The sequence below is a fragment of the Lipophrys pholis genome (genome assembly GCF_963383615.2).
Source record: "Lipophrys pholis genome assembly, chromosome: 6".
Classification (NCBI taxonomy): Eukaryota; Metazoa; Chordata; class Actinopteri; order Blenniiformes; family Blenniidae; genus Lipophrys; species Lipophrys pholis.
Window position 1 is genome coordinate 14,335,531 of NC_137629.1, and position 23,556 is coordinate 14,359,086.

Genomic DNA, 23,556 nt, shown 5'->3' on the forward strand with positions numbered 1-23,556 from the left:
TGATAATCTGTGCGCTGGGCTATTTAGCGGAAGTGACGTAGAGGTAGTAACACCATCTGCTCTCAAGTGGTTAGCTCAACACGCCTGATAAAGACAAGTGTAAACAGTCTGCGTCAAGGCTCGTTACATGAGATCTGATCACGCAAAACGCATGTTTACGGGCTGTGTGCCTTTGTTGAATAACTATTTCAACATCCTTATCCATGAAACTATGGTTTGCTTCCACTAAGCCCACAATCAGGGGTTGATGGAACAATTTAAGCAAACAGTCTCCATAGTTTTCCACCTATTCAGTTTTACTCTGTAAAACCCTGTAATTCAATTTGCAACCTTCAAAATCAGAAGTTGCCACTGAGTTTATAAAGGATATCCATAACCATTTGTATTTGGTATTCACATTAGTTTTGTGATAAATACTTAATTGGTCCCAAAAGACAGAGATCCAATCAAATTACTGGGATTGTCAATGGAATTAAATATTGTTAAAGAGTCACTGTTCCAACCAGTATTTTCTGGGAAGAATACTATAGTCAATGAAAATATCTAGAAATAATGGAGTTTAATCACAAAGTGGGGGCAGTATTCTTCTAACATTTTTTGAAACAAACTAAGAACAATGAGCCCATATAAACTACTGACACTGGGACAGAAGCAGACAGCTCTGAGAAGTTTAAATTAAGCTTTTATCCAGGGCTTTTAACTCATTACATTCACTATAAGTTCATTTATGCTTATGTTGGCCATTGCACCGAGCCTTCTGCTGGTATTCTGTGTTCATTCCATCTGTAATTGTATTGATTTCTTGAAAGCTTTTAGATACAGACTGCGCAGTGCTTCGAGGAATCTTAACAGAACTGAACAGAAAAGGCAGGAGCTTTTGAAAAATATGTGAGAATCAACCTATACTATCAACTTCTGTGTGCTTTGGCTGAACAACACGCTGGTTTCTGCAACAGTACCTCCAATTGTGTCTCGCTGTGTTTTGTTACTGTTTATTGTCTTCTTCCGTGTGAAAAGTACTCTACTCTTCATAGAATCTGATGAACGTGTTCTATTAGAAAAGTGCCTTTTGATAGGCTGATTGTAAAACACTCATCCTGGCACCTTGATGTATAAAAGCAGTGATATTTATACTTTTTCAGCCTCATATGTCTGCTTTCATTAGTGTGTGAAGAATGAATGAGCCTTACATCATTCAGGTCATCATTCTTTAGCTGAAAAGTGAGAATAGAGTAAATTGATCTTCAATAATCTTCAATAATTAAAACTGCTTAACTATTTTCAGACAAACATAACCTGAAAAAAACCCTTATATTAACATGATGTGACATTTAACATTTGATATTAGCGAGAGCTTTTGCTGAGTTAATGCATCAAACAAACAGACTCAGATCATTTTTGATGTGATTGACAGAAACCGAGGCAGACAGGGGAACCAAAACACAACTCAGGACTGCAGTGAAGGCAGAGTTTACTGTTAAACACAGCCACAGGGGTTTGGTACATCGTCAGTCAGCAACGCAAAAGTACAAGAAAAAAATCATTTTAAAAGTCATGAGAGTTCAAAGCAAGGATGGTACAAGACAAGAACATACCAGATGAGGATTTCAGAGAAATCTGCAACAAAGACTGTGAAATAAAGTGGAGCAACATTACTTGTTACCTCCTACTGGGGCAACTATGTTAGTGACACTAATTCTTAGACAATCCAGTTGTAATACATCCACGACCAATAGAGTCATCGTTTCAAACAATGAGAAAAGGAAGGTCATCATTTTGAAATCATCTCTTGTTTTTATGTTGGTTTTTTTTATTGCAATATTTGGTAGCATTTTTTTTTAACCCTGAATAAATGAGATGATTATGTTGATTCAGAAAACAAGGCAATTTTTTCCCCCTTGAGTAATTCCATTAAGCTTCTGAAAGCGATAGATGCAAATCTCACAAGGCAAGCATCAAAGCCTCCGTTATCTCTTCATATCGTTATCTCACATCAGTTATTAAAGCTGAGCCGCGGCGGCCAACGTGAGACACATGTCAAACTGCAAGGAGCAAATGTTTCACACTGGCTACTGCAAGTAAGCTTTGAAACGAATGATTAGATTATAACTATCCAGGAATGACTTCTTGACCCAGATCCTGTCGTTCTACAATTAGTTCATTTTATTATGCAGATATGTCCAAATTCTTCAGAATTATTTATAATGTTTAGCCACAACAGGGTTGAAAATCAGTTTAAGCAATGAAAAATGGAAATGTATAGCTTTTCATACTCTGACTGTTTGACATTAAAGCATCAATGTCAGATATAAGGTAACAAAAAACATACTTAGAAATGTATCTAAAAGGAGTAAGTTGAGTTTTTGGTTCCATTTTTAGTTACAACGAAAGTAGAAATGTTGGCGATTTTCACTCATTTTTACTATATTAGGTTGTTGTGTTGGTCTCTCAAGACTCAAAATGTCCGACACCGTCACACCGCTGTAGGTGGAACATTCCAAAAAATGTAAATGACTCAAAAATTCCATGAGATCAAGGGGAAATCACGAAGAGACACTGGAAAGCCCAAGCCAAAGAGCCTGAAACCAGAAACAGAGACAGAATCTAAAAAATAACACCAGAAACAAAATGTGAACCATGACACTAGACCTAACTAAAAATGAATTCATTACATTTCACTTCATTAATTTTTTTTTAAAATCAATTTTAAACATTTGAATTTTTGTTCAAAATATATATTGTATACGATTTTAGTGTACTCTTATTGCTTTGTACTGAACAAAAAAACATTTAGGGTTGCGGTAATTTACAGAATATCAACAGCTACTGTAATTTCTGCAATTTCTGTTAAATTGCAAATTTTTTCGGGAGACTTTTGTAATAGGTTTATGCAGGTTGATGTAGCTTTAAGGGAGCAAGTCTAATTAACATACCTGTAGACCGTGCAATGTGATCTTTCTGAGTCAGATAACTGAAAACCTCTACAAAGCAGTTAATTGAGGAAATACTATCAATGTTACGAAGCAGTACGTCAGAACAAAAATCCTCCTGTTTCCCCATGCGCACATGCACGAGTGCACTGATCCTCCAGAGTCATACACCTGAAAATATAAGCCAAACCAACCACAGCAGACACACAGCACATCACTGACTCAGGTTTACAATTGCTGACAAACCTTGTGCACAGAGAGGTGACAACCGGCGGATGCACTCATGTACAGGATGTCCCCATGGACAAATACGGGAGAGAAATTCCTGCAAGAAGCCAGCATTTCCTCTCCGAGAAATAAACCAGCAGAATCCTCCAGCTGAAAGCCCAGAGATCAGTCTTTTGAAACTTTGAGTGATGCGTGGCTCAAAGGAAGGCAATTATTTATTTAAAGGGTTTATTAAAACACAGTGCTAACAGATAATTTGCATTTCTGAAGGAGAAGCGATCATTACTTGGCTCAATTGATTTCAGCAGTTTTGGATTGAAATCTATGAAATGCGTCTATTTGAGGATAATGCTCCGCTTTTAAGGCGTATAGTGTCTCTGCGAGCCCTGGAGGACCTATTGAAGACGAGCAGTGTGAGCAATCTGTTGAATATACTGTTCGGCATCACGCGATCCCTTCGTCTGAATGCTACAGACAGCTTCAACACCCGTTGAGTTGAGGACTCATTTCATCACGGGCTAATAAGGTATTAAGAGGTGAGAGATGAAACCATGGATCATTCAAAGTTACCCTGACAAAACCAATGCATTCATTTATTTTCAGTGAGAGAAGGTGGACGCTGTTGGAATACAAATCAGATATCAAATATTTCTATTCCAAGGACAGAAATATAACCCTCTTGAAAACAAGGTGCATTTATTGTTTTTTTTTATGACAAAAGAACTTTTAAATACTTGATTTCTCTTGCAATGTTGTGAACACTAGTGTTTTATATAATGCCAAGTAGAAGATGCCTCTTTTCAAATGAACTGATGTTACTGTAACGTTTAATGTAAAGTTTCATCAAGCTGCTCTTGTGTGTTGGGGCGGGAGTAGAATAGGTAGTTGCACTAGTGTAGTACCGGCAGATAAGTGGGTAGGTTGGGTTGCGTGGGTGGGAGTGAAATTAAGACTACATTAAGGTACCGTAAAAAGGACATTTGGGCATGAGTAGCCATTCGTTTGAATCTCCGTTTGGGTATGCATAATGATATTAGGTCCTGTTTACACAACTTTTTCCAGTGAAAATGGAAAACTCAGATCGCAAAGAGAGAATTGAAAAAGTTTTATTTGGAAAAAGTACATTTAAATTTCCGTTACTCAACGTTGAGTTTTATTTTGAACATTTCACTTACATCAAAGCTTCTTTCCTGTGCTTTTTTATTGGTTGTTTTTTTAATCATACTTCGTTGAGTTCTCATTAAGGCCTTTTCATACATTGTCCAGCTTAAAACCGGTCTGCGGTGCAAAAAAGGTTGGGGACCATTGGTTTACAAGACAACGGTGCTCCGCCACACTGAAAAAGCAACTTTTCGAAAAATGGAATACTAACCCTAACTTTACAAAATGTTCTAACTCCGCATTCCCAGATTCTGAAAGGTTTCTTCTTATTCAAATGCTTATAGCGTATTGTTCTCCGTGTGTTCTCTGTGTGTGTGTGGTTTGGTTACAAACACAGCATCCACCAGCGGCCCAACAAAGAACCCCCCCCCCCCCGCTAAAATTATGTGTTTTCACTTGGAACATGGTGTAAACGGGGCCTTAAAATAGAGAGTACACAATGAAGTAAAGCTGTTTGGTTAGTATTACTTTGTTCTAATACGTATGGTTCTTAGTTAACGAAAATACAGTATATTCATAAAAATGCACAATGCACATGTGCAAACTACTATGCGTACCTTGGTAATTGAACATTCCGAGACAGTCATGCTACAAAGAATTTCAAGTCAAATTAGCCTGTAGATATTAGGACTGGGCGTCACGAACACAACAGTCATCTTGCTTTCAAAGCCTGCTATTTCAGAGATATTGCTATTTGGAGACTGCTGCTGTTGCTTGGGCCCCTTGGGTGTGTTTGACTGACCTCTTTATCTGGGCTTCATTTTATTTAGTACTTAAGATTACCCGTGCGGTGACATGGGGTGTGCAAAACTGGCTATTTAAGGTCATGTCACTTGGTTTCCCCCAGTCTTGATGGTCGGACCCAAATCAGCTTTAAAAAAAAAAAAAAAAGGATTCACACGGAGCCCATGTGAAGTGATTGTTTGTTTGCTAAATCTGTTAATGAGGGATTTAGTAGCAAACACAGTGAGAAGCAGCCTTTTCTTTATTTAGCCAAGATTTAAGAAGATTATGGCTCTCAAAGCTAGCCGATAGGATTTTGGGAGCCCTCCCGCTGCAGACAATTTGACTCTACATCCATGGGTGCTGACTCCTCGTGGTTTTATTTGTTACAGAGTTTATACTACACCAAGGCTACAAAGGCCAAGCCAGTTTTCTTTTTAATAAAATAGTCACACGATACAACAGAAGGGATGCTACAATGCACATGCTGAAAGTGAGCTGTTGGTCCATTCTGCTCTTTTTGAGGAATAGAGGCTGTGGAAGAAACGTGCTTCATTATTAGCTGGTGTTGGGGTCCTGAAATCTCATGATGTGTGAAAATCAATAACAGGCAAGGTTTTCTTCATGTAACCAGCATCAAATTACTTGGAAGGGAATGAGTCATATATATATAGCCTTAGCATGTAACCCTTATCGGTGTCTTTTTCAATGAAACGTGACCAATATGTGTGAATTTATGTACAAGGACAGAGGATCAAGCAGTCCGGGGTGCATGGACAGTACTGACCTACATTAAGCAAGACAAGCACAACTAAAGACTATATTAGTGTGAGTGGAGGTCTGCCATTCTTTTAATTAGAAGGGTAATATACATGCAGTGGTGCTATTGTGGAACGTAATGGACCCTAACAGCCTTCACCATAGACTTTGAGTTAATCTGTTGGTTACTCGGAATGTGGGGGTCCTATTTATAGAAAAATCCAGTAGAGAAATAACAGGGAATAACAATAGTCTAACCGGTGGGCATCTGCAAGGTGCTGTGATGACAGTGACTCAGCTCATTCTGGTGGGACCCATCCTTCCCCAAATACATACTTACTTTCCCTCACCAAGCTGCATGATAACAATTCCTCATTCTCCATGCAGTGTGTGTGTTTGCAGCTTCAATAGTTCACATTAGAAATATAATCATGTAGCAGAAATAACCACGGAATTTAACGATAACCAGTTCTGTTGTTCACAGGAACTTTTGAATACAGTCCTACCTCGAATATTCAAACAGTGTTGGGCCAACACACTTTCTTGTGTGTCTGGATAAGAAAAATGATGGCAACACAGTGTGTAGTTAATCAAAACTTATTTGGTGTAATATATATTTTTTGATACTACATATAGAGCATGTTCAACAATAATGTGTTGTTTTTTTTTCTTGTAAACTTTTAATTGGAGGACAAAAGTTTGTGCATGTAACAATACAGTGTTCCTATTATGCATAATTTATATCGGGGGTCCACAAACAACCGGGCATGGATCATTTGGTGGTGGGCTACAAAAAGCGAATACAAACATTTATTGTGAAAATGTATATTAAAGCTTCCATTAGTCTACATTGAGTTTTATTTTGAAAAATGCTTCATTTCCATCAGCGCTTCTTTCCTGCCCTTAACTCCATCCCAGGTTTATTTTTTTCAAACATTGCTAAGGCCTTTTCATCACGTCAGTCCACAGTAAATAATCTTGCTCATAACCATGTGTGGTGCATAAAAGATTGGGGACCACTGCCCTACAACCCCTTATTGTGAAATCCTTCTCTAATCAATCAAGCTGTGAACAAACCTGGATGTCGAAATAGTAGCTAAACACAAAGATGGGATTGGTTCAGCTTCAAACTCGTTAGCCAGAACTGTAGTGTTACCTGACCACTCTTCCATTTGACTTTAAAACCTGATCAGACAATAAAATCTCACCTTAGTTCTTGTATTAAAGTATTAAAGAATACATGTATCTTGAAAGTTGCAGAAGCTGTGGGATTTCGGAAGCAACTGTACTGGATTTTTTTCCGAAGGGAAACCGGCAGATGAGATTTCAGATTCCTTTCTTTTTAAGACGATTCCCTTCTTTAGTTTTCATAGGATATTGAAAAAGAGCATTCCGTGTTCTGGATCATACGGGGGTTTATGTGACTTCAGAACTCAAATGACTTTGACACTCCTTGGTTGAGTCCCTCCAGCTCCAATGCGACAGACAGAAGCACCTTATCACGAATGTTGCCATATCTCAGCATCAGGAAACGTGTCAGTCCTGTCAATAAATGGGTCCTCTCACAAAATGGCCACACATGGGTCATTTGGTCGAGACAATGAAGTGGTCATGGTCTGAGCGCGGCTATCCAGGTGTCATTTTCACTCCGGTTTCCCAGCTGTCTGTCCCGCAGGTCGTGTACAGGTAAACGGGGGGAGCGCCGCGTCCTGATTTCCTCCTTATTGCTTTTTCTCTTTCCCACTATCACTCACATCTCGTCTTCATCCCCTCGCTCCCATCTCGCCTTTTTATCTCCACCTTTTATCTCCCGCTATCGTTACTGTTCCCTCTGATTTTTCATCATTGCCGTCGCACCCGCTCTTTTTCCTTCACTCCTTCCTCCGAGGAGCCAGATGTGTTCGCTGCATGATTTATTCAGATGCAGAGATTGGTACTGAGAGAGTCTGCTTCGGGCAGAATGCGCTCTGCTTGAATTCAAATGCTTGAGTATACTTCCTGCTGTCATCCCATATGCAAATGAGCCTTCCTCTTGTTTGAATCATGTCTTTTTCTACTTCTTCGGAAGGAAGAGATTGCATCATGGGTGCAGACATATCAAAATCTCTTCATGTTTACTCGCGTTCGCTTAAAAGACGTGTAAGAACAGTATCAGCCGTGGTGTGTGTGTGAAATCGCCTAAACAGGTGAAAGAACGGGATAAAGCGACTTAACTATTTGTTCTAATCTTTCTCCATATAGTGACACCTTGATGGTGCCATTGCTCCTCAAATGAGATATTCCACAAGGTAGCATGTAAAGCAGGGGTGTCAAAAAAATAAAGGCCTCGCCAAACCACCAAGCACACTGTAAACATTTCAAAGAAAACATAGATTTTTGAACAAATATCTTAAGTGTTGCAGACATAATCTTATCTTTAATATCAGTGATGCTGCCATTAAAGTTAATCTAACTGGCGTGACCAAAGCCATGCTGTCAGGGTGAGTTTGTAAAAACATAATGCAACAGCCAGGAGAAGTTCTCTGCACTTTTCTCTGTATTTTGCAGCAGAAAGTTGAATTAAAAATGGCTTTATGATGAGATTGCAGTCATTTTCATTATTAATTGTTTGTATTTTGCCAAAACAAAAAAACAAAAACAAAAAAAGAGACATTTTAATCACCTGCACCACAACAATGAAAAACTGTAAAGTTTATATTTAAAGGTTATTATGGCACCATTGTACCAGTGTGGCCAACTTGATATGAAATTGGGCTGTATAGCCATGGTTCCACCGCACAAAAAGGGCAGGGAAGGAACGGAGCGGTTCGGAGCAGTACGGCAAAGCAGACCCCGATCGAAATTTGGATTGCGTTTCCACCGCAGAGGAGAGGGTTGAAATGTAGGCGGAGCTTAGAGCGCCGCAGATATGTGACGTTGCAACAGTAATCTCAGCCGGGGCGACAGACCTGGACCTTATGAATCCTCTGTTGTTGTGTACATCCTCCACTTTGCACTAGTTGTTTTTTTTTGCAGCCACGGAGCTGCAGCTGCAACTTCCGTGTTGGTTCCGAGGGAGCGAACGTCGACCCGGCTTTGTGACACCGGAGTGATACCCCGGTGTCACAAAGCCGGTCGGTGCCAGTGTCGTGCCGCTTGTTGTAATGGCTGCAACTTCCGCATGGAGGCAGAGATCGCGGACGTGATGCCAGGACAGACACCGGGTGTCGGGGCTCGGACCAGCTCCGGCGTCCTGGTGCACCGGCAGGCTCCGGCGTCGGGAAACAGAGCTCCGGAATGGCATGCAGCGATTCATGCAATGGAGCACCGGCCAGCGACGTGACATGACGAGCGGACTCGGTAGCGCATCCATTACGGCTGTAGCGTCTGCTCCAGAGTCCCGGTCTCCGTCCTGCCTCGCGTCTGCTCTTTCGGGACCAACATGAAAGTTGCGCAGCAAAAAACTAAACCAAAAAAACCAACCAGTGCAAAGCTGAACATGAACAGAGGATTCATACAGCCGACATATTAAAATATTGAGGGCGTGTAGTAAATTACTCACCAATCAGCAAACGGCGCCTCAAAACCGGACCCGCTCAATGGTCCTGAGTACCCTGACGGAGGGGTAGCGGAAAAGCGTCCATCTTTGTAGTGGTATTTTCCGGAAAATCCCAAATTCTCGCGGTGGAACCCCGAACCGTAACGGACTATACGAGTCCATTCCCACACTTTTTGTGCGGTGGAAACACGCCTTATGTGGCTTCTGAACTCAAATGTGTTTTATAAAGACGCAACAGATAATGCATCATTACAAATGCAGCTGATGAGGAAGCTCGTGGTGAAACTTAATGTGACGTACGACTGCCTTTAATTGCAGTGATGTTTGATTCCACAGGAGCAACGATCGAAGAGGCTGTGTGCCATCTTTCTCAGGCAGATTTGAGAGCTCCTGGGGAACTTTGGAGCCGCTTGGATAAAAAGATAATTGGGTGGAAGGATCGGATGATGACAAAGCTTTTCAACAGGTGATGAGCTTTGGAGTAAATAAATAATGGATATTAAATAATTGGATGAAAAAAAAGCATGTTCTGCACAAACATTGTCATTCATACGACGACTTGACAGGTTTTATATGCTTCTTGTCACGAGAGCAACTCAAGATTAGATCAAACAACATGGAATTAAGCAGCCGTTCATTGTGACCGAATTTATCCCAGAGAAAAATCCTAAACCTTTAAAGCTACCTGGTTATGTTCAAGGCTGTCAAGGTTATTTCTTGAAGTCCCTGTGCACCCAGCATGTGAAAGAGAGCAATCAAACTTGAAGAATCAGAAGGAGACAGCTGCCTGATTTGTTCATGGAAACAGTTAAGCCACAAAAAACTTCCTGAATTACCAACGAATTACCAACAAATTTCATTTTGAATATTGAGTCACATGACATATAAAATCATCAGATAGATAGATAGATAGATAGATAGATAGATAGATAGATAGATAGATTATAATATTTTGATTTGATATGCCATTTTCAACTCTGCATAAACCAGCCAATCCAACACACAGCTGTACACGCACACGCACGCACGCACGCACACACACACACACACACACACACACACACACACTTGCACTGTGATGTTTAGAAAAACTCTCATTTCAAAGCCTCGATCCTCACTTTTCCTGTCGACCCCGCTCCTCACTCTCCCACAATAGTATAACCTTTTTTAGTGGTAATCCTCACTCCCAAACTTGTTTTAGGAGCTGAAGAAACCCTGGCATACCAAAATAAAATAAAAAACCAACAACACAGCATTGGATAGAATAATAGAATATTCAGTGGGATTCATAAACAGAGATAATTAATGCAGGATTCTAATGTCTTTGAAAAGACTTTCTTGCACAATTGTTTTCCATTAAATTAGCCCTAAAATCAAAGTTTTGAAAATAATTTGCACTCCCCTTATACAATGTAGGTAGTTTAAATGACATTCAACATGGTTACACGGAAACAACAGAAAAGCTCAAAACCATGTAATTTTCATGTAAGACTGTATGTAGATGCTGCTGATTATTTTTGCAATGAAACCATACACACAGAACAATACGGTATAAACATCAACAATGGTGAGTACATGTATATGCGTATGGACAGAGATGGATTGTTATTACGATGACTGTCAACTATGAAACTACCAGGTCCCAGGAGAACATGGACTGGGAGTCATGGGCTGCCATTGTTGTTATTGTCCATCTACTGAGCATGTGCAGAACAACTACTTACTATGGCCACGATACGTCAAAAAAGTTGCCTTTTCCCCGGTTTCCATGGAGACAGAGTCTGACTTTTTATAAAAAGTTCCACCTTGGGAAGCATTTTAAAAAAGTTGCCCTTTTTCAGTGGCTCTGAACACCGTCATGTAAACAGACCCCCAAAATCTAACAAAAGTCTTTTGTTTTCACTTGAAAATATTGTGGCGAAAAATAAGAAATCTGATGTTATCCACTTCACTGAACAAATGATTAACTTTATGGGTGCAGACTTTGTCTTGTTCCAAGATGTTGTCACCGGCACATCTGAGAACATCGGCGTGGCCTCATTGTCCTTTTGTTTTAGTTTGGACCAGAATAAGCGTCCTTTCTTTAAACCACTCAGGAAAAGGTGGCACATTTTTAATTAAATCATTTCCAAGTATCCTTAAAGTACCGTACAGAAATCACATCCTTGAACCAATGTTCTTCAGCTTTTGTCCTCATGATTAATAGTCACATTTTCTAAACAGAGCATAGAAGATGCCCATCAGCGGAGGACTAAGGGGAAAAACTAAAATCATGAACCTGAGCTGTCAAATGGTGGTTTTTTTGCTCATACATTTAGAAAAGATATTCTAAAACGACCTGCGCCAACATACCACAGTCTGTAAATAGTCCACACGATTTACCAGTGTCATCTTGAATAACTGCATGTTTGAGTTGACAGTGAACCAGTCTGAGAGAATAGCCTTAAGGTTTCCATCGTGTGAGATGCTTGCTGAGGCACAAAGCTTGCGTCAAGAATAATTGGCCTCTTTTTTTTGGGGGGGGGGCAAGCATTTTATCTGAAAGTGCATTGTCAGACTCTATGTAGTTTAGCTTTGAGCTGAACGTGAGGACTCCAACAGTGTGTGGGTATGTGGCTGATCCAGTGACATCCACAATGAGGCTCAGCGGGATGAAATTCAATCGGACGCATTTGTACAAGAGAGAAAACATAAGACGATATAAAGATATCAAGAGCTCATGTTGTAATGTTGCAATGCAGTGCTAGAACTGTGATGTGTATCTTTTTGTGAAATAGAAGAGATTTTAAAAGATGTATACTGCAGTAGTTTGATTCACATATGATATTATATGCCACTTAAAATAAGTTAAAATATCATTCTATGGCTGGCTGGGACCAGGCGGGCAGAGACAAAGGCGATAATACAAAAACATTGTGTTTTCACTTGAAATGTTGCGTCAATGGACTTTAATTTGTGAAATAATCGAAGTTCCAAGATGAAGCCAAGCGATACCATTGCTAAAGTTCTGAGTATATTAGCTTTAATACTCAACTTTGAACATCACCCCCGTCATAAGGATTATTAAGTAGGTTGCAGAACATAAACAAAAAAGGTCATTTTTACTGCTTGCTTATAAAAGTCACCAAGATGCCTGTTATGCTAAGTAGTGAATGAAAAGTTTGGTTTTAATATTCTAATTACCGAGAAGAACAGACAAGTGTTTACATTCTTTTAAAGTCTATATATTTTTTTTCTTCTTATAAATGTATTTTCATGCCTTAAATGACATGAGCACTTAAACACAAGGCAACTGAATGACATTTCAAATAAGCGATACAATAATCTGGCTGAGACAAGATGATACTGATTCAGTGTTAATTAAGATTACGGAGCAGGCAGATAGATCCTGCCATCATTGCCATATTAGCTGATTTTTCAGCAAAATAGGCTTCCCACTTTGTTTGATGACTTTTTTTAACCATCTTATTGTTGCATCAGTCTCGATCGGAGTGAAATATAACAACTTGGGTATGGTGTTCAGGAAATAGGAAAGTCATTTATGTTTGCATGTACACTTTTATGTTCTAAAGAACGTTTTACTCAAAAGTTAGGACAATATAAATCTTTTTGCCAATTCAGCTAAAGACACCAGATGGATGTTTGGAATTTAACAGTGTTTTCTCTAATCTTGGTCTGAGGGACCCTGTACTTAACGGTGCCTGATTGCAAATAGTCATTGGTCTAAATGTAAATCATCAAAAACTTGATAGCAGGTTCAAAGTCTTAGAATGAAATGTATAGGTCCATCCAGTTTTATAAGCCTTGCATTTATATGTTCTAACAGAATGGGGTCAGGGTGGTAAACACATTATATAAACTCTGGAATCCTCCACATTTAATGGCTCATTGTTATGAATCTCTTTGAGCAAGTGCAGAAAAGCTATAGCAAAGAGTAGTGTGCGTGTGAAAGTACTCTACTTTTGAGAAAAGATTTGTTTGTTTTCAAAATGTAGTGAAAATGTCCAAAGCATTAAGAACAGTGGCAGCAAATGATCTACAACACACATCAATAAAAAACCTCCTTGCGAGGAATGATGGTTCCATGGTCAATCATATCTTCTTTGTTTGGGTCTTTTGTCCATGCAGACATCATAATGTATGTCTGAGGAGGATGTTGACAAATGGAAACAGTGTTCACCATGGAAGTGAGCGCAACAAAGGTTAACCACGTGACCACCAGGGATCACTCCTTAGTTAAACTATTCAAACTTACCCACTGACAATTTCTTAAGTTTCTACAAGACATTGTCTTACTTTGGACTAAGTGTAGACATTCTTGTTTATAGTTGTTGCGTTGAGTTGGTGTGGTCCGTCACACAGCTCCATTCGCAGGAGACAATTGTCCATGTTTTGTTTAGGTTTGAGAAATGGGATCAACTAAATCCTTTTGTTTATCTTTTTATGACACACATCGTTGGACCCTTTTAGCATCTTAGATTAAAAGCCCAGAAAACAACACAGGTGTCGCCAGCTCCCATTGAACTCCACTGACTCCCAAGCAACTCTGTAACCAACTGTCAACCCTAATGAGACAATTCCTAAATGGGTTTCTCTTATATGGCACTTTTCTACTGCTTGAGGAGACCCCAAAGCACTTTACACTGTTTAATCCAATTCATCCACAGTCCAATGGAGGCAGCTGTCATGTTAGACACTCAGTCCATTCATTGGGAGCAGTTTGGGGTTCAGTGTTTTCCTCAAAGACACTTCGACATGCGGACACGGTGAGATGGGGATCAAACATGCAACCTCCCGATTGAGTGACAACCCTTCTACCATCTGAGCCACAGTTGCTCCAAATGTGATAAATAAATAACTTTCTAGTTTGCTCATCTATGGTGGGGTTAATTCTATATAGTAAATCCTTGATGGTGAATCCAATTATTTCAATGAGAGTAAAACTTAACAGACATCAATATGGTTATGACCCCGTTTTGAATCAGGCTCCTAAAACGGACAACAAATAAGACAATTCGTGTTGTTTCTATAAGACTACTACTTAAAGACACTGATTGAAAATGTGACACATCTTGTTAAATATATGCACTTTGCTATAAAACAAGGATAAATCTGTTACATTCACAAGGCTTCAGTGTGTAATTCTTGATGGCTTTCTGTTTACAGGATTAAATACACTGTTGCGCGCAATACAAGCTGATTATTCGGAAGGAAAACGTAGACGTCTTTTCGCACAAACTACAAACAGATTTTTTGAAGGGGAAATGTCTCTGGGCTGTATTGGCATTGAGATGCAGCACCGACACCTCAGATCCCAGTTTGTGGTATCAGAGGCATGCAGCAGTTTCTCCCCGTGATGGAGCAACCGGATGTGAGCAGCAAAGCGTGGCGTGTAAACAGTAGTACTTGTACAATGACTTTAAGTGCACAAAGAAAAAAAAAAAAGAAGAAAAAATCAGATTTTGCCTGCCGGTGGAAAACTGAGAATGGCTGCTTTTCCTTGCTCCGTTATCCAACTCTGCTTCCCGGCTCGTGTTATCAGACGCAGCTTACCCTATTTTAGGCTTCAGAGCCCCCGTGTCGCATCCCACAGGCTGCTGGAGCACATATGGCACTACGGAAACACTGCCGAGGGCAAAATTATCAATTCATTGCTTTGTTGGAATGGCTCTCCTTCGGGACACATGGTTTCTTTCTCTTCTCAGGTATGTTAAAAAAAAACACACACACAGAAAGAAAGTCATTAACTCCTCTATTTGGAAATAAAAAATAATAACACTGTTACATTTGAAAAAAAAAAAACTTAAAATCAGGTGGAATGTGAACACATTTAATATGTGACAGGGCGCCTGTAGACTCCCTTTGGCAATCAGCTGTGCCGGTGAGTGACACACACGCTTAATTGTCATACAGTTAACAGCAGGTTCGCCTTTGGGTTTATCAGGTGGGTGCTTTCCATTATGCAAGGGAACATTAGAGAATCTCAATTATAAAATAGCTGAACCTCTGGGAAGATCCCCACAATGTGACTCCCCCCCCCCCCCCCCCCCCGTGCCTCGTGGAGCTGGATATCACTGGAGGTAATGGCTTCGGCTGTTGATTATTTACAATAGACATCATAATGTTTTTGTCCCTTGGCAAGGCAAAGCAACATCTTACCCTGTTTCGGAGTGGTGAACTAAAGAATCAGACGAAATCCCAGTGCGGCTCTAAACTTTCAGCCGGCAGCCAGAATTGATATGGATAAGCAATTCCAGACACGCGAGGGGATGAAAGGTCCATATCAGGTTTACAGAAGGGAATCAATGAACAGGTGCTGGTGAATCCATTATGGACTGAAAGTGGATAGACAATACCATTTTTAAATCAACTACACAAGGAAGTATATACTCTTCATGATGCATACAGCAACAGCAGAAACCTGTTAAAAATGAACCCGACATGACCTTTGAAGGTGTTTCTGAATGAAAATCGTCTTAGTCCAGGATAGTTAGCAGCTTCAACAGGTAGTTTGCAGGGCACCTTCCAAATATGTTTTTATGAAATCAGGAGTGAAGCATTTGGAGGTATTTTGAGTGTTATAGTAATCAATCGTATCAGTAAGCTTTTCTTTAATGCTGCAGGTTCACGGAGGCTATCAGTGCATCTTGGACACTAATGCTCAAGTTTATTGATTGCCATTTGTTGGTATAATTTATTACTTTTACGATATCTCAGTCCATTTGTCAAGCTGTCAAAGTTTAGTCCATATTAATGTCACCCAGACTCATGTTTGTTCAGTTTTCCCGCTACTGACACAATGACCTGAGTACTGATTGTACATTTACTGCCTAATGCATCCTACTCCTTGACGTATGTCATTAATGATAATCAATGGCATCCATTTAACTTGTCAGTGGTTTTAATGTTGTGGTTGATTTGTGGATGAGCTTCCTGTCAATAAAAATGAAAGCTCATATGATGGCTGCTTTCTGATTTTAGACTAGTTGGTTGTTTAGTTGGCTCCAGTCTTCTTTCATTTTTTTTTTTTAAATTTGTACTGAAACCTCCTGTTTTCTAAATGAACAGAATTAAGATGTGGTTAAACCTGTCGACACACAGGCAAGTTCCAAAAGATTGAAGTAAAAAAGTTGTTACTGATGGGCGTAGAGTGGGAATAAACAGCATACACTTACTGTGCATGGTTCTTGTTATGATGGTCATTACCTTGCGTGACAACTCCTATCATTACGAGTGTGAATAAAAAGGGGTGATGAGATGCAGGAAGTGTAAAGTGAAGTGTATTTGCCGTTTAATGGGAATACAATGGGAGTCGCAACTGACCGGCTCATCATTCGGTGACGGTTCACCGTTGGATGCTAAAACACAGGAAGCCAAATTTGCTCCCTGAAACCATTGAATACGAAAAAACCTGTGGATAAATGCGTATTAATGCTTTAGTGTGTGAGAAACTATTCGGTATTCATTTAATGCTTTATAATTAAAAATAGGTTTGGATCTGTGTAGCAGCCTGAGAGAACAGTTCTTCATCGCCAACCTTGCTGAAAGCCATTTCTCAACTTTTCCCAGGCCATTTTTGAGAAGATATAGTGACTGAATCATTTTCATTTTGATTGAAATATAGATTATTACTTACACATTTTTTCAGAAGTTAATGCATTTCGTTTTCCATTTTAAGTTCAACAAGTTAAAAAAAAACTTTGAGCTCAACCATAGTGAAAACACACAGTATAACGGATACTTGCTTGTTTTTGTGATGAAAGCAAATAAACTATGAATATTAAATAATGGCGAGTACACGGACACTCGTATGGACTGACAACCAAGTTGGATTGCTTTTACAAGTGACTGTCAACTATAACTACCAAGTGTCAGGAAATGATGTCCTGAGAGTCCTCACACTCTGGAGGGAAACATTTGTTATTATTGTTCAGCAACTCACGCAAGTATTTACTATGGCTGTGGTGAGCATGTGCAGTAGCAGCTTTTCAGAAATGTCGCATCCCCAACCATTTCCACGGAGACGCCTCAAACAGGCCGGAGAGCGGTTTGAGCAGTGAGAAAACAAGTGAGTCCGCTTTTTTGGATGGTCCACGTCCTTTTGTTTTTTTTATTTTCCACAACAAAAAGTGCAAAGTGCCAAAAAGTGCATTAGAGGATTCAGGAGTGTGGCTTCTCCAGCAGCAGAACCCTGAATGATGTTAAAAGGCGCCTTAAATACAGTTCCCTCAACTGGGTGAAACCATTAAAAACTCCATAGGTGATAAAAAGTTAACATTAGTAGCTTAAAACTAAGTTACAATCTTCCCAACCAAAACCAGAACTATAACTTACTGAAACAAAACCCATATTAGCAAATACACCTGAAAACCAAACACCTAAATAATAAACTAAATCATAAACCCTGCTAAAACTGTGTGCCACCCCCCACTTGCTCCTTCTCTTGGTTCAGCCCGGAACTTTCTTTAGCAGTGTCCGTTGCAAGGGGGAATCTTTTGCCTTCTTTTGCGGTCTTCAAGATCTGAGTTACGTTTCATTCCCAATTGTTTAAAAAAATAAAAATAAATCAAATAAATCAGTTTTAAATAATGGAGACTTTCACTCTTGCTGAACCTCAATTGAAAGCCCAGAATGTACATTTTCTGAAAATCAAATCAGATTTGATGTTTCTCTAATAGTATGTGTGTTATAAACAAAATGGTGACCGGCAGCATGCAAAACTCTTTATTTTGCCATAATGGGTGTTGTTATGGTTGACCACATAGTAATCATATTATTACGTTATCTGCTCCCTGACACCCATAAAAGAGAAGCAATGGTCACTAACTGGGTTGAAGGTGGAGTGACAAAATTGACACTAAAAATTTGGTTTACCACTAAGGAAATAACTTCAATGTACAATAAAACCTCTTGTGTAAGAGATACATGGGTCATACATCATTTTACATTTGTGAATCAACCACAATCCATCAATTGCAACATTTTAAAACTGTGTAAGCATAGGCAAGAACATGAGTAAAATGGGGCAGAAAATACTGAGCAGTGTGAAAGAATAAATAAAAATAAGTAGTGTTAAAAAAGAAAAACCTTATACACAATTTTCACCAAAAAGCCATGGACATATTACATTGATATACCTATTATTAGTGGCTACAGCAAAGTAACCATGATTGAGGCATATGTTTTTTTATTTATTTATTTTTTTTATTGTTTTTTTTTTTTATACATCAAGATTGATGCCTGCAGTTTTAGCGACGTGACAGAAATGTAGACATGTGTTGACATATTTTATTGGAATCAACCTGTCAAATATCAAGGGAAATCTATTAGGAGCATTTTCAACACTTTTTTCCCCCCCCTATATAGCACCAAGAATGAACAGTTCAAGGGGTTCACCTTGCTACTAGCATATATATCTCATATTTTGGCCGCTATGTACACAACATTTCACAGAAAGCAATAAATTACTGCACCTCAGCAGAGACTTCTGGTAGTTTGTACCTAAATCTATGGTCATTCCAGATTCTGTACAACCACCTGTGCAAGGCTTTGACAATCACCAACATAAGCGTTACAAATCCCCCCCCCCCCCCCCCCCCCCCCCCCCCCCCCCGCCGACTTTCAGTGAATGTGTTATTGTGTCTGAATGAAGCTCACGTTTGTTACGTCCATGCTTCTTTGTCCAAATGACAAAAAAAGCCAGAAAATGATTTTGAGCTCTGAATGGTAATATTTCTCTTATAGCACAGAAGCAGTTTGCTCTATTAGTAATGAATACTACTAAATCTACATCAGCTTATCTTATACCGCAGTTACTGAAGTGTTCTGGTTAATGAAAGCAGCGATATGACATTTTAAAGAGGCTTAAAAATTAAGAATGGAACAATGTGGGGAGAATAAATGAATATATCCTTTGTCAGAAGGAGAGGTTGACACTTTCGCATGGAACGTTCAGTCACCCAGCTGTGAATTCTAATTGCTGCATCTCTTAGAAGTGAGCAAGCGAGAGGTGAGTATTTTCTGGTCCATCGAGTTCTTGATGGAAATTTCCAAACTACAGTGGCCGAGATCATAACAAATACTTGTGTAATTTGATGAAATGAGACATGTGTCAAATAGTTTTATCGGAGTGCTTGGAAGAAATGCAGAGCTTTTTGGTTGGAACATTGCATTGCTTCTGGGAGTCGTTGCTCCGGGTTTGACCCCGACACGTTTGTGCTCAGTCACATTAAAACCAGGATCAGTGCTGATCCTCGATGTGATTAACATTTTGGCGAAAGCTATAATAATTAGGTGGCGCAATGCCTGGAGAGTCAGATTAGAAACAGCTTGATGGGTAATAGCAGAATTACTCAAAGTTCATCTCGGTACACTTGTGCCTGGTCACCTCACTTAAGATTTAGGTCCTCAAATATTCAACTCAAACCAACTTGATATCACGTTTATTGGTATGTTTATTCCATATTGTGTCGTTCTGTCCAAGTTGCAATTGACCTGCTTGCAAAAAAAGGTGCTTGGTATTGGCCATTTTTTTTTAAAAAGCTGGATGAAGACATCAACATTAGATTGAGGTGTGCTGAAGCAGGGAGACAATCAAGGCTCTTTTTACAAGAAGTTTCATTTGAAAATGCACCATTTTTGCTTCAGAAAAGTTTAAGGTTTACGGGGCAACTTTCTGAAAGGAACGATGTGCAATTTAAACATCAACAGCAGAAAAACTGAAAACGATGCGGTTAGCACGTCAGTACGTGAGTCGGCAAATAGGTTTTGCTTTTGTAGTGAAACCACACACACATGCGTACAGAGGACATAATCATTAACAATGGGAGTACACACACACGTAAGTTGGATTGTTATTACGGTGACTGTCTACTAAAAAAACTAAGTCCTAGGAGAATATAAACTGGGAGTTGTGACACTCTGGAGGCCAACATTGTTCTTATTGTCCGTTGTGCATGAGCAGAAGAACTATTCACCACTGCTGTGGTGCGCATGCACAGTGGCAGCACTTCGGCCATTTACAAAAATAAGAGCCTGAGCATTTTCAACAAGTTCCACAAGATCCTGGCCCTCTGGGACCACAGATTTACACCTCTGGTATGGAAGACTAGTTGAGTCTCCTATTGATCCAAAGATGTTTCTTCACGAGGACAATCCAAAGACATGACACTTCACCCAATGTCAACTGCAACAGGCTCCAGAGCCCAAGATACTACATACTACTTTGAAGAAAATGGCGAAAAGAGGTGAATGGAAAGTTTGTGTAATGTTATATAAAGCAATCCCATATCAAGTGGATTGAGGCTTAAAGTTGAACATTTCATTTTCTTTCTGTTTTGCGTCAATGTAATGTACGGACATTTATTATCTGTCTTCACTTAGGATAGGTAATCTAATTTGTACATTGATACCATTTTGAGCATTGCTGATTTGACATCAATCTGTGATGTAAAAATCACTAATGAAAAAAGCAGGAAATTAGACCAGAGGTGTCAAATGCATTTTAGTTCACGTAGAGTCCAATTTCATCTCGAGTGAGCTGGACCGGTAACACAGTGCCACAATAAGCTTTAAATTAAAACTTTAATCTTTTTCTTTGTTGGGGCTCAGAGTATACAGTATGTGATGAAAATGTTACAATTACAACTTAAAATTAGAACAATTTCAACATGAGGCCAATTTTGATGAAAACTTCTGGTGCAAAATACAATGAAATGTAAAAAAAAACTAAAAAAAAAGCTAGCTTTCGCGGCAGCTTCACCGATAAGCTGGAGTCTCAGTGTTGTGTCCAGTACAGTTAAAGGAGACATATCATGCTTTTAAATCCTTCCTTTTTACATATAAATCATACATTTGTGGTCTATACAACGCAAAACTGCAATGCTTGGGTCTGAATTCCTCATTATTATAGCTCCACAGGCCCCTTTTCAACCCCTTTTCTGATGCGCTTCTGAGAGCAACTCGTTTTGGGGTGGTCTCTTCAAATGCAAATGAGACACTTCATACCCCGCCTCCTCTCCAGGTTGCAGAGGTGACACTCGGTTCAACGTCACCCTGTTCGGCCATCTTTGTAGTTTGATAGAACAGATACAATTATCTAGCGGCGCAGAAACTTTATATTCACACATTATTTACAAAATGTCAACAACGGAAGATTTGTCCATCCAGCCATACATGTTGGAGCCAGAGTCGGACCCGGCGGAGCGAGATGAAAATGACGATGATGCACCTACAGAACAACGTCTTCATATGGATGTAACGCAATGGTGTGTTTCTATATTTACACTAACTTCTCCATCCATGCCCACTACTACAATACTGCCTGTATTACAACGACTATTTAACACAGAAGTTACATTATAATCTAAAACGAGCACACAGCGCTAACATATGAAGACGGTGCAACTGCTAATGCTAACAAAACAATGACAGGGACGTCTTATCATCACACTTTTTAGCGTTATATACAGCTTACCGAAGTGCTCTGTTCATCGTCTCCATAGATAGAAGGAACTGACCGCTCAATCAGACGAAGTCTTTCGGCAAATCCTTCTTTATACTGGCGGAGGTTGCTGAAGCAGTCGTCCTTAAAGTGATTCGCGCACACAAAAATGACCTTACCCACAGATGTGGGTACATTTCTGTGAAAAATAAAACTCAACCAGGCACTTCGAAAAGGTTCTGATGCTGGGAGACGGTGTAACGAAGCTTGTGGGTAACTACATCCAACAACCGAACATTTCGACTTATCCTCTCGTAACTTCGGTTGGACTACAAAATCGCAGCGAGAAACAAAAATGGCGGATTGCTCGAAGTGTCGATGTCCTAATTTGGCAGTTCCGCTGAGAATACTGTGACGTCATTGTTCAAAAAACGTAATAGAGAATAGAAAAATCGAAACCGATCGCAAAATATGACCAAAACAGAATATAAAGATATCAACGGAGCACCTGAAGAGACTACTTTGAACTTTTCTGTACTTCTAAACACTCTAAATATACAACAAAATGCATTTAAGGGCTAAAAAAGTGGATTTAGCATGATATGTCCCCGTTAAGAAATGTCTTAAAAGAATCAATATATTTCCTCCTTTATTAAAGGAAAATACGTCTAAGAATGTAACATTTCCTATTTGGCCGGTGCTTCTATTGGGACACTAACTGCAGTCAACTGGTTTAACTCTAATAATGTTTGAAGATCTCATCCAAAGCTAATGGCTGATGTGATCTTTGTTTTTATTCTGTCAGGAATAAATTTTTGGACCCACAGTCCCAAAAACCTGTTATATTGTTGTCAAATTGTATATCGTGATTACTGTGTAATCACCGTGTCTTTTTTGTATTTTAGACTTATTAGTAATTTGTGACCAATGTTTTTTCTGTCATCCATGTTACAGCCAATAAAAGAGATCCTCTAATACTGCCCGCCCTGCCCTACTTATGTAAGTTTTAAAAACATTGACATTCCTCATATACAATGGTTGCAGAAATGCAAAATGGCAACATCCCCATTTTTTGCCTGGAAAATGGGCCATTCATTTTGCTGCCAGCGGCGAGTACTAGAAGTCTGCATTAGGTTATGGAGATGCGGTGCGCCTACTGGTTTTGGTGTTAATTATTCATGGTGACTTGGCAAAGCATTTTTCAATATTTATGGGTCATCAGCTCAAGTTTCCAAAGCCTTTTTGCCTTCAAGTTTTCAGATGGCCAGATCAGTCGGCATGTTGACCCCATGAGGTTCTTCTGTTCTCGGTTCAGTTCAATTCAGTTCAATTTTTATTTGTATAGCACCAGATACAACAGTCATTTCAAGGCACTTTTACAGAGAAAAATCCAGAAAATTCCACATGAGCAAGCAGAGATGGTGGACAGGAAAGAAAAAAAATCCCTTTTTAACAGGAAGAAACCTGCAGATTCAGACTCAGGAAGAGACTTCCTGTAGAAACAGGCTCAGAGGAGGAGAGTTGGTTCAGAAACAGACTCGGAGGTGGAGCCTTTCTGCTGTTCCTGTTGAGGTCAGGGGAGAGAAGGAGAGAAAAGGATAGGATGGACAGTTTGTGGAGAGTGATTCGAACCCTGGTTCGGGTAGGACATAAAGTTTCTCTACTAATGGTCCAGTGATCAACCTCTTCTGGAACATTCTACATTCAGCCTTTTATTCATTAATATTATTGACTTCATTATTGATCACCTCCTCTTAAATATTATGTTTGCTTTG